Source organism: Vidua chalybeata, chromosome Z (genome assembly GCF_026979565.1).
Source record: "Vidua chalybeata isolate OUT-0048 chromosome Z, bVidCha1 merged haplotype, whole genome shotgun sequence".
Lineage (NCBI taxonomy): Eukaryota > Metazoa > Chordata > Aves > Passeriformes > Viduidae > Vidua > Vidua chalybeata.
In genome coordinates, this window is record NC_071570.1 from 69,249,710 (window position 1) to 69,262,544 (window position 12,835).

A 12,835-nucleotide genomic window follows, 5' to 3' on the forward strand; every position below is an offset into this window, starting at 1 on the left:
ATAAAATGTATGGAACACATTTATTTCACAAAGAGGTGTAAAACACTCTGATCAGCAATCCTAATCCCAGTGATTACATTGCTCTTAGATTGCTCCACAGGACATGCTTTTAAACACACACACACACATCACATTCCTTTGATTTGGAGGAAATACAAGAATTCCAAATGTTCTTTCCTGTTCAGGTGTAGCAGATAAAATTAAATTACATGTGGGATATTTATTCACTTGACTTGTACATACTCCTGTTGTCATCATGTATTTGAAACCACAAACCAACAACAATAGCAAAATTATCTTTTTGCTGGTATGGCAGTCCAGAACAGAATTATAGGCATTATGACCCTCAAAAAGCTGAGTATGTTTTGACAAATACAGCTAGGATTTCCCTTTAAAAAGGAAATCTGTATTTTTAAAAAACTGGTTCATTTTCATGTCTAATAGCCTATCTCTATTTTTTGTTTGCAAATGCTGCATTGATCAATCCTCTAAGAAAAAATTTTCCACATGAACATTGTGATATGTGTTTACTTCAATACAAATATGGAAATAACACATTTCCATATTTGTATTGAAGTAAAAAAAACCTGATTTTTGAACTAGTTAAAGCATGCAATAACAACAGGCAAAGAATTTTTTAAATAAAAACTTTGGCTTTTATACATAATATCCTTTTAGCACTGTATTCAATTAAAATTACATTTATATTAAAATACGTGAATACAAAATGACAGAAGCTCTGATCCTTTGAAAAAAAAAATCTTAAAAATAGATTTTTTTTCTAAGCTTACCTTATTTGCCTTTAGCTTTAGTTCATTTTAGAAACATAAAAATTATGTTTTTTTCAATCTCTCAAATTGTAGTATATAGCAACTGCAAGAGAAATGCTGGTTAGAAAAAGTAGGTTGATGTCTACCAGCACTAGAATATTCTCTGTAAGAGGTGGGAAGCAGTGGTCAGATGGGATCCACTTGATGGCTTAATTCCCAAAACACCTTGACGTTAGCCTTGAGGCTTCTCTACTTGATGACATCTTCCTGCACATCTCTCACACAGAAATTGTCTTTAAGGACCTATGAGGTTTTGTCTATTGCCTTGCTGATTTTACCCTGCTTTACATGTCTGTGTGGTGGGTAGGTGCAGATGAGGTAGGCACTTTACCACCACAGATTTATAGGTGTTACACCTTTTCACTAGAAATTGGCTGTTACAAAAAGTTACTTTCTTTTTCTACCATTTCAGCAGCTCAAAGAAGTGGTATCAGAGATAATGATGCCATTCACAATTTCATACAAAATCTTTCTCTGTAGACAGTCACTTATTCAGCTTTCTTTTTTCAGATGTGATTGTTCAGAAGCTCTTTCTTGGCTGGGAAAAAAATCCTCTTTGCAGAGAGAATGTGCAAAAGTAAGTTTCATCCATTTATTGCTTACAATATGCAAAAATTCCCAATTTATGGACAATAAATCCAAGCGTTTCAGCCAAATATAAGTTCATATTAAGGAGAAAGTCATGCTAAAAACAACCGTTGTGAAACCGCCACAAAAGTGAATCCACCAAACTGTTTCAAGTCAGACTTTCAGGTTTAGGGCACATTCAATCTTCCAGTCTCCTAACTGGGAGAGGATTAAAGAGGTAGTTGCATGCTTCCTTTCCATTTTATCCATTCTTCTAACCTTTGCCAAGGTTAGAAGAAGTTAAACTGTAGGTGTTCATATTTCTTCCTAGACACATATTGTCACCTATTATTATATTTTAGTGCTTTGTGGAACTTTTGAAGTAATTCAGTTTTCTTATGGGAAAAAACATTTATCCAAAAGCTAATCTTGAATTACATAGCATTTGAAGAAGTTACCTAACGCATTGCACATCAAATTGATAATTAGTTCCCTTTGTTCACCATCAGAGACTGGAACAACTTCCTCCTTGGTCTGCAGATCCAACCAGGTTTTAACTTCAGGACCAAAAAATTAAAAGGAGGAAGAGAAAATGTGGTGGCTAACAGTTGGCCTGGAGGCCTCACAGTTATAAATAATCCTAATTATATAACTAACATATAACTAATTACATAACTAGTAATTATACAATTCAAGCAGTCTGGGTTGTTGGGGAGCTGGTCTAAGCCGTTGGGCACGTGAGCAGCAATTGGCCAGTTTGCCGGATGGCTACTGAGTCGGCCAATCAGGATTAACCAAGTGGACTTTCAAAACTATATAAGGGGAATAGCACTCAATAAAATTGGCTACTGCCACTTGAACGTGGAGTGTTGTGTTGTTGCGTCCATCTCTACTGCAACAAGTGGTACCCGATGTCAATAGCCAGGCTGCAAGGGATTACAGAGCCCAGTGGAGAGGCAGCTGGGAGAGCTGCCAGCAAGTGGGACACCTGCAAAGGTCCAGACTGTGTAAATAGAAGAAGCTGCTGGGGACATGGAAATTCAAGTTTCCATTGAAGTAAATGCCGTGGTACTGAAACATAAACTTTAAGGGATTTAGAGATTTTAGAGGAGCTAAGATTTTAGTTAGAGATAAGCCTTACTAGAGTTAATTAAAATAAATGAGTAGGCCTTGATGAAGTTAAGAGTTAGTAGTTAACTAATAATTGATTGCTTGTCAACACAATGTTTAGTTAGCTGGGTTTATAATGAAGAATATAGAAACCAACAAATAGCTTTTAGGAACATAAGACAATTGTGGGCCTCCGCTGTTCTGAAACCAATTGAAGACAGGGAATGGGAGTTCTGCCAAGGTTCACTTGTCATATTTGCATTGAAAAGGTAGAAAGGTCAGAATGAGGAAGACTTCATTTACTTCCCATGAAAGGGACCACCAACCCATTTCAAGGAGCAAACTACGCATGCTTAATAGCTTTTGAAACGATTAGCATACAAAGTGAGGAATGGGATGTACCAAAATGATGAATATGTATTTGTATTTTGGGTATTCAATATTTGTGTGGATAAAAGGAGTCTGTAATCATTTGAAAGGCATGGTGTGTATTTGGGACCTATCCTGCACGCTGTCCGGCGTCGCAATAAACATACACTTTCTAACTTTAAACTGTTAGAGAGTTTTTGTCCGTCACAGTTGGATATCGGTACTAGATCAATATCCATATTTCTTTAATAAATCACTACAGGTACGGACCCTCTTTTTATGTGAACGGGGGATAAAATATGTATATGTGCAGGCTCTACAAACCTTGCTGTCATGGTGTGAGAGCCATGGACTGAACACAACTGGTAAAGACATTTTAACTACTTGGCAGCTGGTGCTGGACACCCTAAAACAAATGCGAACTGCAGCAGAAACACTGTGGGCACCGCCCCCTGGAGTGTCTGGCAGGGACAGAGAGAAGGGTGGAGCGGCGAGGGGAGTGAATGCCATCTGGGGTGCATGGGTGGAGAGGATGGGTGACATTCTGAGGGGGGAGTGACTGTCATCCAAGCTCCCTATCCTTGCAGTGCCACCTTGCCATGCCGCCAGACTTCCTCTGCCACTGGCAGTGGACACATTTGTGCAGTGCCTGAGCCTGCTCTCGCTGTGGCTGTCAGAGCCATTGTTGTGCTCCATGTTGCCATTAACTCACTCAACATGCCCCTGCCTATGGCTGATTGGACAACCCAGCCACTGCCTGGCATGTCCACCAACAGCTATGGTGTGTGAGTGGAATTCGGAAATCAAGCGGTGCCCAGAGCCGGAAACGCTGGTGTGGAGCTGTGAGTGCCCAAACTCAGAAGTACTGGCACAGAGTTGCTGGCGCTCAAGACATTATGCCACATCCGCTGCTGGGGCTTGAAAAGCCTGGGGACACCGTGGCAGACAGTACCACTGTCAGCACTGAAGGAGCTGGGGGACCCTACTGACCGTGGGCAGTCCCAGGGACCAGCAGAGGGGAGTGGAGCCACGCACTGCTGAGAGCCACCCCACAGCGGAGCTGTGCACTACCCCAGTGCTGGGACCAGAGAGCAGGGCGTGGGCAAGGTAGCCACGGGAAGCAGCGGGTGGCACCTTCCTGGCCACTGCAACCTGCTGTGGCCTGCTCGTCCATGGCATTGCAGATTCCTGACAAGGAAGGCAGACCCAAAATGATTCACTGAATTGGGATGCATTGAGGAAGGCTCCTTTGGTGAGGTCTTCCAAAGAGTTCATAATTGGATGTGGCAAAGTAAGTGATTACCATAAAAATCCATAGCCAGGATATTTCCAACAGAAGAAACATGCAACAACAACCAACAGCTTGCTCAGCTAGGTTTTGAAATGCCTGGCCTTATAGAATTTAAGAACCATGTCTGCGAGTTGTTAAATATTATTGATGTTTGCCAAGTCTTTTTTGATATTGCTGTAAACTTTGAATTTACAGAGAACTACCAAAATTTGATTATGACCTACACAATGCTAATCAAAGTCTGCTTTATTAAACATGGAATTATCTTGCAGCATTTGGCTATGCACAGAAATAACTTCTGAAGATTCTGGTTTAGTTCTGTTAACTAGTTTAAATATTTACCCACTTAGAAATAAGCTAAAGTTTTTTGAGGATGCCTTTTTAGAATTGGTGTAAGATCATGTCAGCTATAGGTTCCAGAGACGAATGAAGTTAAGTGTACTGATAATGCATTTGAAAAATTTGATAACAACTGACAAAAATGAAATAAAAATCTGAATGTCACCTGTCTTAAATGTTTGATATTGCTTGTTAAGATATGTAAGGGAAAAAAACCTCCCAACCAAGGTGTTGCCTCTGGCCAAGCCATGGTCCTGGCTGGCACGGGAAGTATGCCATCAATGCCAGGTGTTTCTGTCCTAAAAATGAAATCAAGTCTTGTTGACTTGTAAATTTGATCTTGTGGGAGCTGGACCCCTTTTTCAAGGTAGGCTTAGAGGTCTTATCTGGAGAAGGCTTTCCAAGTCCTGACTAGGAAATGGAGTTCACCGGCTATGGCAGACCCAGGATTATGCTAAGCATTTAGGCAGTTGTAAGTACTCTTCTTTAGTAGTGCTTATTATCTTGTTGAATATATTGCCTTACTGTTCTTAATGTGATAGGTGCATGTTGTACTAAACACCCTTCTGAATTTAACAGGTTAATTAAGGCTGAGAACAGAAGTTGGTAGTAATAACCTAAACACATCTAAAGGGTACTACACAGTGACCATGACTCACTGAATTTTTATCAGTGAGGAAACTAACAAAACTTTACTCAGATGACACATGTATTCATCTCATCAGCCCAAACTATTTACGAAATTGTAGGCTGATATCACCAACTCACCTGGACCAGATTGTGCAGTTGAACATGCATGAAACAGCTGCCTCAGCACTTACCTGTGACGAGAAATGTCTCCTTACCTGCAACATTAAAAACTAAACTGAATTTTTAAGACTGACTGTCCATCTACAATACCCAGATTTTTCATCCCACCACCACAAGTGGAAAACAAGTAATTCCATATGATCAGCATTGAGTCTCTCAACCTTAGTAAGTTCAGACCAGAAAAATGCAAATGTCAGATAAATTGATTGGCAAAGTTAGAGGAGGCTCACTGAAAACCATTAAACTATAATAATTCAGGTTAAATTAGAACATATACTAATGGTCTGCATAAATCAGATGTGCAGTGAAAAAGCATCTATTAAGTGCATCTGCAAAGGGTAATTAAGAAAGTAACAAAATTATGACTGACTTTAAATTCATTCTAGTATCTGCCCTAATATTTTTTAACATATAACTCCCTTCTTTTTTTTTTGAGAACTACAAATTTTATTGGGAAAAACAGAAAATCAAAAAATTAAGCAGTGAAATAGAGACAACTGAACAATATCATAGTGCATGCTTAAAGGAGGCCAGACTTTACTGAACTAGCAATTATGGATTTATTTATGTAAAAATGAAATAGCATGGGAACATCTACTGTGCCCATAGCACTTTAAAATGTTTAAAAATGCTTAAAAAAACAAAGAAGGGGGAGTGCGGGGATGGCATATACCCCCACAAAAGCCTTGGATGTTCTTAAAATTCTCAATCACAACCTAACAAAATGACATTGTTGGATGCAGGATATTGTCAGCAATTGTGGGACAGTTTTCCCGTTGCTTCAATTAAACCTGAAGAGTTAAACATTTAAGGACAAAAGTAAGCTGAAGGATATGTACCCTGGAAATGACAATTTGCCTATAACTTCCTTTAACTCCAAGAATCGGGCATTTTAAGGACCGGACTGAGGAAACATTTTACAGTGGAAACAAGACAGCGGTGCATTACTCCTGATAGTTTTTTGAATGTTATCTTGTTGTTTGAGTTGACTTGTTTGGAACGTTCTGAAGTTTGAACAGCTAGACCATAGATGAAAGTAGCCTGTGGCATACCACCCTGCGAAGCTGTGCTTGATGCTCCCGGACATACTTGTAAAATCTCTTGATGGTAGGTGAAATAGACATCGACTAGTAAGGCTAGACTTGTCAAGTTGGGTAAAGAGCCTAATTTGAGGCTAGTCTTATTATTTGTGTCATTATAATAATTGTGTACATTGTGCCGTGTCTGTTATCCTTTCTGTGAGGTGCCTGCCTTTATATTTAAAAACCAAGAGGGGGAACTGTGGTGGCCAACAGTTGGCCTGGAGGCCTCACAGTTATAAATAATCCTAATTATAATCATATAACTAACATATAACTAATTACATAACTAGTAATTATATAACTCAAACAATCTGGACCGTTGGGGAGCTGGTCTAGGCCATTGGGGAAGCAGGCAGCTATTGGCCAGTTAGCCAACTAGGGGGGCAACTAGGGTGGCAGCTAATTCAGCCAATTGGAACTAACTGTGCGGACTTTTGAAACTATATAAGGGGAACAGCAGTCAATAAAAATTGGCTGTTGCTCCTTGAACACGCAGTGTCATGTTGTTGCATCCATCTCTACTGTGACAAGAGAATAGTAGAAAGCCATCAAAATCCTCATACATTCTAAAAGTTTGTTCTTTTAGGCGCAAAATTTTTGGTGGCATAATAATAGCATTAACATTACATAGGTTACTATCCAGTTCCAGTTAGTAAAATGCCAGTATGTTGCACCATACACTTCTGATATACACACAACCCTCTCAAAACCTGCAGCAATGCTCTCTGGTAAACTGAGTTGATGACACAGACATCTATAACACAGACATCTTTTTTCTTCTGGGTGCCAGCCTGCATTTCTCAGAGTAGCTAACACCAAGAGTCAACATTCCAGCCCTTTTCAGGGCATCATCTTGCACACAGATGGCCCTGAATGTGCTTGCAAACGTATCTGTAACTTCCATACAGTCCATGTTTCAATTCAATTTCAACTCATCTCAAAGCAGTTTCTCTAATGCAATAAACTTTTTTTTAAAGCACAAATGCTCTTCTGTCTGATTTTTTTCTCAATTATCAGATGACCTTTCAACTCTTACTCCTACTATTCATAACTATGGTAGTAAGACTTTTAAGTGTAGATAACCTTGCTTATTTAATGCCAGATAATACAACAAAGAAGTTCTCACTTGATTAAACATATGTGAGTATGGGACATAGACTAACATGTGTCTTTTCATCTGTCCACTGCTGAAAAAATTGAGGGTCTGCTTCTGGTATTTCTATAGAAGTCAGTGGGTATGGGATTGTGACCAATCAGTAACCGATTTATACACCTATAACAGCTTTTGATAAAATGTGTATGATGCCTAGATAATAAGTGACAACAGAGCAGAAGGACAAAAACACCACAATTAATGCAGTGCACCAAAATTCTATTTTCAGCTTGGGATAATAAAACTAAAACTGACAGTGTAAACCAGATTTGTACAAGCATGAATAGCTGTCTAACCCTCTTGTAATATAGGTAAGAGATATGAATGCGTAATGTATCTGCAGTTTCTCTCAAAAATTGTTCTTCCATATGACTGTATCAATATATTGTTTTCTTCTATCAGACTTTATTTTCTGGAATCAAAGATGACAATTCTAAAATATTCAGGTTAGTGATACTGAATGTTTTGCTATAAAGTATGCAGTTTATTCTGCTTTTATTTATCCTTTTATTAACTATGGGATATATTCTGCTTAGAGAATATATTCAAAGTTTAAGGGAACTTTGTCTGCAAAATCAATTTAGATCCACAGCATGGAGACTGGAGCAGACACAACAAAGTCACACAGAGAACTTTGTTTTCTGACTTGTGTGCAAATGTTCTCCATGAGATCTTATCAGCTGGTAAGATGTAATTGGAGAGAATGAACAGACAAGGAATGAAACAGACAGTTTTCCTTTATTCTTCATGGAAAATCATAGATTGATAAAACACTTTGGTTGGAAGGGACCTCAAAGGTCACCAAGCTCCAATCCCCTGGGACACCTTCCACTAGACCACATTGGTAAGAACCCCATCCAACCTGGCTATGAATACTTCCAGTGATGGGGCACCCACAACTCTGGGCAGCCTGTGTCAGGGCCTTCTCACTGACACAATAAAGAATTCTTTCCTAATATTCAATCTAAACCTACTGTCTTTCACTTTAAAACCATTACCCCTTGTCCTTATCACTACATACCCTTGTCATAAGTCCCTCTCCAGCTGTCTTGTAGTCCCCCTTCAGGTACTGGAAAGCTGTCCTAAGGTTTCCCCAGAGCCTTCTCTCCTCCAGACCTAACAATCACTAGGCTCACAACCTGTTATCATAGCAGAGGTGCTCCAGTATCTCCTGATTATCTTCTTGGCCTTCCTCTGGATTAGATTCAGCAGATCCATGTCCATCTTATGGTAGAGACCCCAGAGCAGTGTGCAGTAATGTAAAAAGACTTATTTCATCTGTGCAATGCAACAATAAATATAGATAAAACATGGACTTCTTAGTGTGAAATATCTACATATATATTTTTCCACATGTGTACTTTTCCCTGACAAATAACTTCAAGCATCATTCTAAGAAATTCACAGGATTTTGCTGCATATCTTGGCAACCATCTTCATGGCATATATTACCGATTTCTAAAAATTTTAATTTCTAAACATCACTAAAACCCACTTTTGTGATAATAAACATGTATGATTTTGAAAAAGTATGTGTGACATGACTTTTCTGAGTATTTTCATTCATTACATGTATTCTATACATGAATTATAGGATGTGATGCTAGCTCACACACATGCAACTGAAATATATAGCATACAAATATAATGTAGTCAACAAAATCCAAAAGTTCTGTAAGAAGGCTAGTCAACTAATGAAGGTTTCTTGACATCTCTGCAAGTACAAAAGATAATTAACTGTTGGCTGTGAAGTAAAAATGCATACCCACAGAGTTAAGCTTTTCCTGCTAGAATTATCGGTTGCATGATTCCAGCCCCAGAAGAATTGCAATAATTAATAAGCACAAATGGGCTGAACATTTCTCATGAATCTCTCTCTGTGTTGAAGCATAGAGGCTGCTTTTAAAGCAAGAACTCATGTGACTTATGTGTTTTAATTGTTGTCAGGTGACCAAATCCTTTTAATTGTAAGTGGCTTATCTTGATGTATCAGGGTACCTCTATAACTTGTAATCTTTCAGATTCACAAGAATGACAGTTAATTTCTTTTCATTTACATTTCTCTGACACATTACCGTGTAATTCCCAGATAGGTCTGAGTGATTCTTTCAGTAATGATAAATTTTAACTTTATAACCTACCATTTGTAAGCAGGCACTAGAACATTTACTTTATTAAAAAAAGAAGATGTTGTTGTCCACCTTAACAATTCCCATGTTTATACTGAAGCCCCAGATTTCCCATGAATCCCTATTCTTTTATCATGGTACATACTCTTTTCTGAAATAAGAAAGTGTGATATCTCATGAATGCCTTTCCTCCATTATATCAATCAGTTACACTCCCTGATTATATTCACAGTGCTTTCTTTCATACTTTGCATTAAGTAGTCATTAATTCTCTAATTTTACTCTGTTGTTAATTTTGGATTTTATCCAGGAAGGCACTTAAACATGGGCTTCCTTGCCTGACTTCAATGAAACTATTTATGCATTAGTTACGTCCTTGCTGGAACAGGATCATTTGGTTATAAGCCTTCATTTTTAAGCCTGCTACAACTATGAATAAGTTATCTCTTTTAATTTATCATTCACTTCTGGGACTCTAAATATGTAAAATACTTCACAGACTCCTGTCTATTTCAGAATAAACACAGGTCACTTCTCCTTTTTTATAATACATGGATTTGTTGGCTAGACAAAACAAATACAAAGTGTCATTTTCATTGAATTATTTAATAAAGACATAAATAAATGAAAGAAAACATTTTTCTTTGATCATCAAGTGGATATGCAGCTCAAGAGACTTGAAACAGCCAAGCATAGATTTGAGTATGACACATGATGTACTGAAAGCAATTCATTATCATCTCAATGGCATATTTGTTACCACCTTAACTGCTTGGCACAAATTTGAAGAAATTTGAAGAAGCCTTTACCCACCTTACAGAGGACATGTCAGCATCAAAAAACCTCCAAGACAACAGCTGACCATTTCTGGAGATAGTCCAAGCTCTCAGCATTTCACTTTTCTATTTACTGTTTCTGAGTGTAGTCAACAACTATAAATAGAGTGAAAAAGAGAAAGAAGAAAATAGTCATAGGTAATATTTACTTGTTTAATCATTAATCAGAAACTCAGTGGTGATACTTCTAAAATTTCCTATCTGAATTTATGTTTGATTGAAAAAGCAAAAAAGCCTATATTTCCTTTTTTCTTGTCAAGATAGGTGATGTGCCTTACTCTTAACAGACTGCAAACAATACAGCTTGCATGGGACATATGAGTTAGAATCTAAACAAGTGTTTTAGACACCCACATGCTGCAAGTCTCATAAATTTCTTAGAGAAGAAATGCGAAATGCTATATTTAAATATTTAACCTCCCTTTTATGTACACAGAATAGATTAGAGTCATTAAAGATACTGCTCTCTTTTTAGGCTTCAAGGTCGAGCTTGGAGAACATTTTGTGAAAAGAATGCACCCAGAGATCATGATGGACAACTGCCATTCTAAAAGGCCAGGTGTTTAATCCCTCAATCCTTTGTGTATTGTGTGAAGTCTACATGAAATCTTCAATAAACTTATACAGATGTGTACAGAACATTTCAGTTATGGTGATACAGTCTCCTCAAAATGTCATTGCTGAGTAAGAATGATTGAAGTCCCAGACATAACAATAAGTTTACTTTGGGGAGTTTTTCTGGGTTTTTGTTTTGAACTTCAAGGGAGATTCACTGCCCATGAAAACTGGTAACTCAGAGAAGCATTCACAGTGACAGAAGATTCACTGAGGTCTGACCGGTTTCCATGAGAATAAGAAAAACAACGCATTAACACACAGTCCAGAATTCAGTATTTGTCACAGAGATGAATTTGGTATCCCTTGTCTCCGCTGCAAAGACATGGTGTGTTTTCATTTTTGTATCTGTGATAGGTTCAGCACTGGCTAAATGCCAGTGTACCCACTAGAATATACTTATTTCCTGCTGTGAGATAGGATTATGAGGAAGGCAAAGCAGGCTCAAAATTTTAGAAGGGTATAAAGAAAAGTTTATTAACAGTAACTAAAAGAAGGAATAATAAGAATCAGAATAAAACCTTTAGAACAGCTCTCCTCCCTCTACAACTTTTTCTTTCCTACTAACAACATACATAAACAATTCAGTCAATTTATCACCTCTAGAATAGTCTGTGTTCTTCGGGAGCAGAGTCCCTCTTGTCAATTTATGGAGATTTCTCCATGAGAAAACAGTTCTTTCGTGGCTTTTAATTTCCATGAGTAGCAGCCACCCGGAAAATCTGCAACCGTGGAGTCCCTCCCGTTTTTTTCCACAGCTGCATTTATGAGCCATGTCAACTTATGGGGTACTATTTTAAAGATAAGCTGTTCAGAAGCAAACATTCTCTTTATCTATCTCTGAGACTATCTTTATCTTTGAGAACAGAGATGTTCTTCTTCTTTCCCTGGAGCAGAGGACCTTCAGCACTCTTCTCTCTCTCTCTTTGTTCAAACTTCTCATAGGATCACAGCTACTTCAACATCTGCTTATTTTAACATGGAGGCCTTTGCTCATATTTACAATTTGAACACTTTATCTCCCCATACTTTTCAATGAGTTATAGGGAAAAAAGAGTCTGATGTATCAATTACATTCTTCTCCATAGCTTTACAAGAGGATTTCAGACACAAGATCAAGGCATCTCCTCATCCCTCCCATCTGGGACTTGACTCGTTCTTCACTGACCTTGGTGTCTTCATATTGTTCTTCTGTGCATTCTCACACTGTCATTTTCTCTCATTCAATGGAGGATTGAAGGTCTACATGCTTTATTTGAGCATTGAAAAAGTTAAGATCTTACCTGACACTTGGAGATGGTCACATGATCGATGCTGGGCAGTGGCTGGAGATGTTTGTGGTAGAGAATTTCTTTGGCAGCTGCCCAAGTCTGGTCCTGGCAGTTCTGTGCTTGTCATCTCATTCCCGTGGTCCCACTGGCCCCGAAGCCCCGTGTCCGCCCCCACTGTGTCCCCATTGACCGTTGTGGCAATGTCACCGCCACGGCATCTGTGTTCATTGGGTGGAGAGCTCCCGTCCTCCCCTATCCCTTCCCCTATATCCCTCCACAGCTCCCCAGCCTCGGGGACAGATCTGTCCACACGAGGTTGGAAGCGGACTGCGGCTTCTCCATCGTGGCTCCCGTGACCAATAAAGCATCCAGCCGCCGCGCGGATGGATTTGGACAAATTCCTGCCTCTTTGTTTCTTCCCTCGCGCCGATGG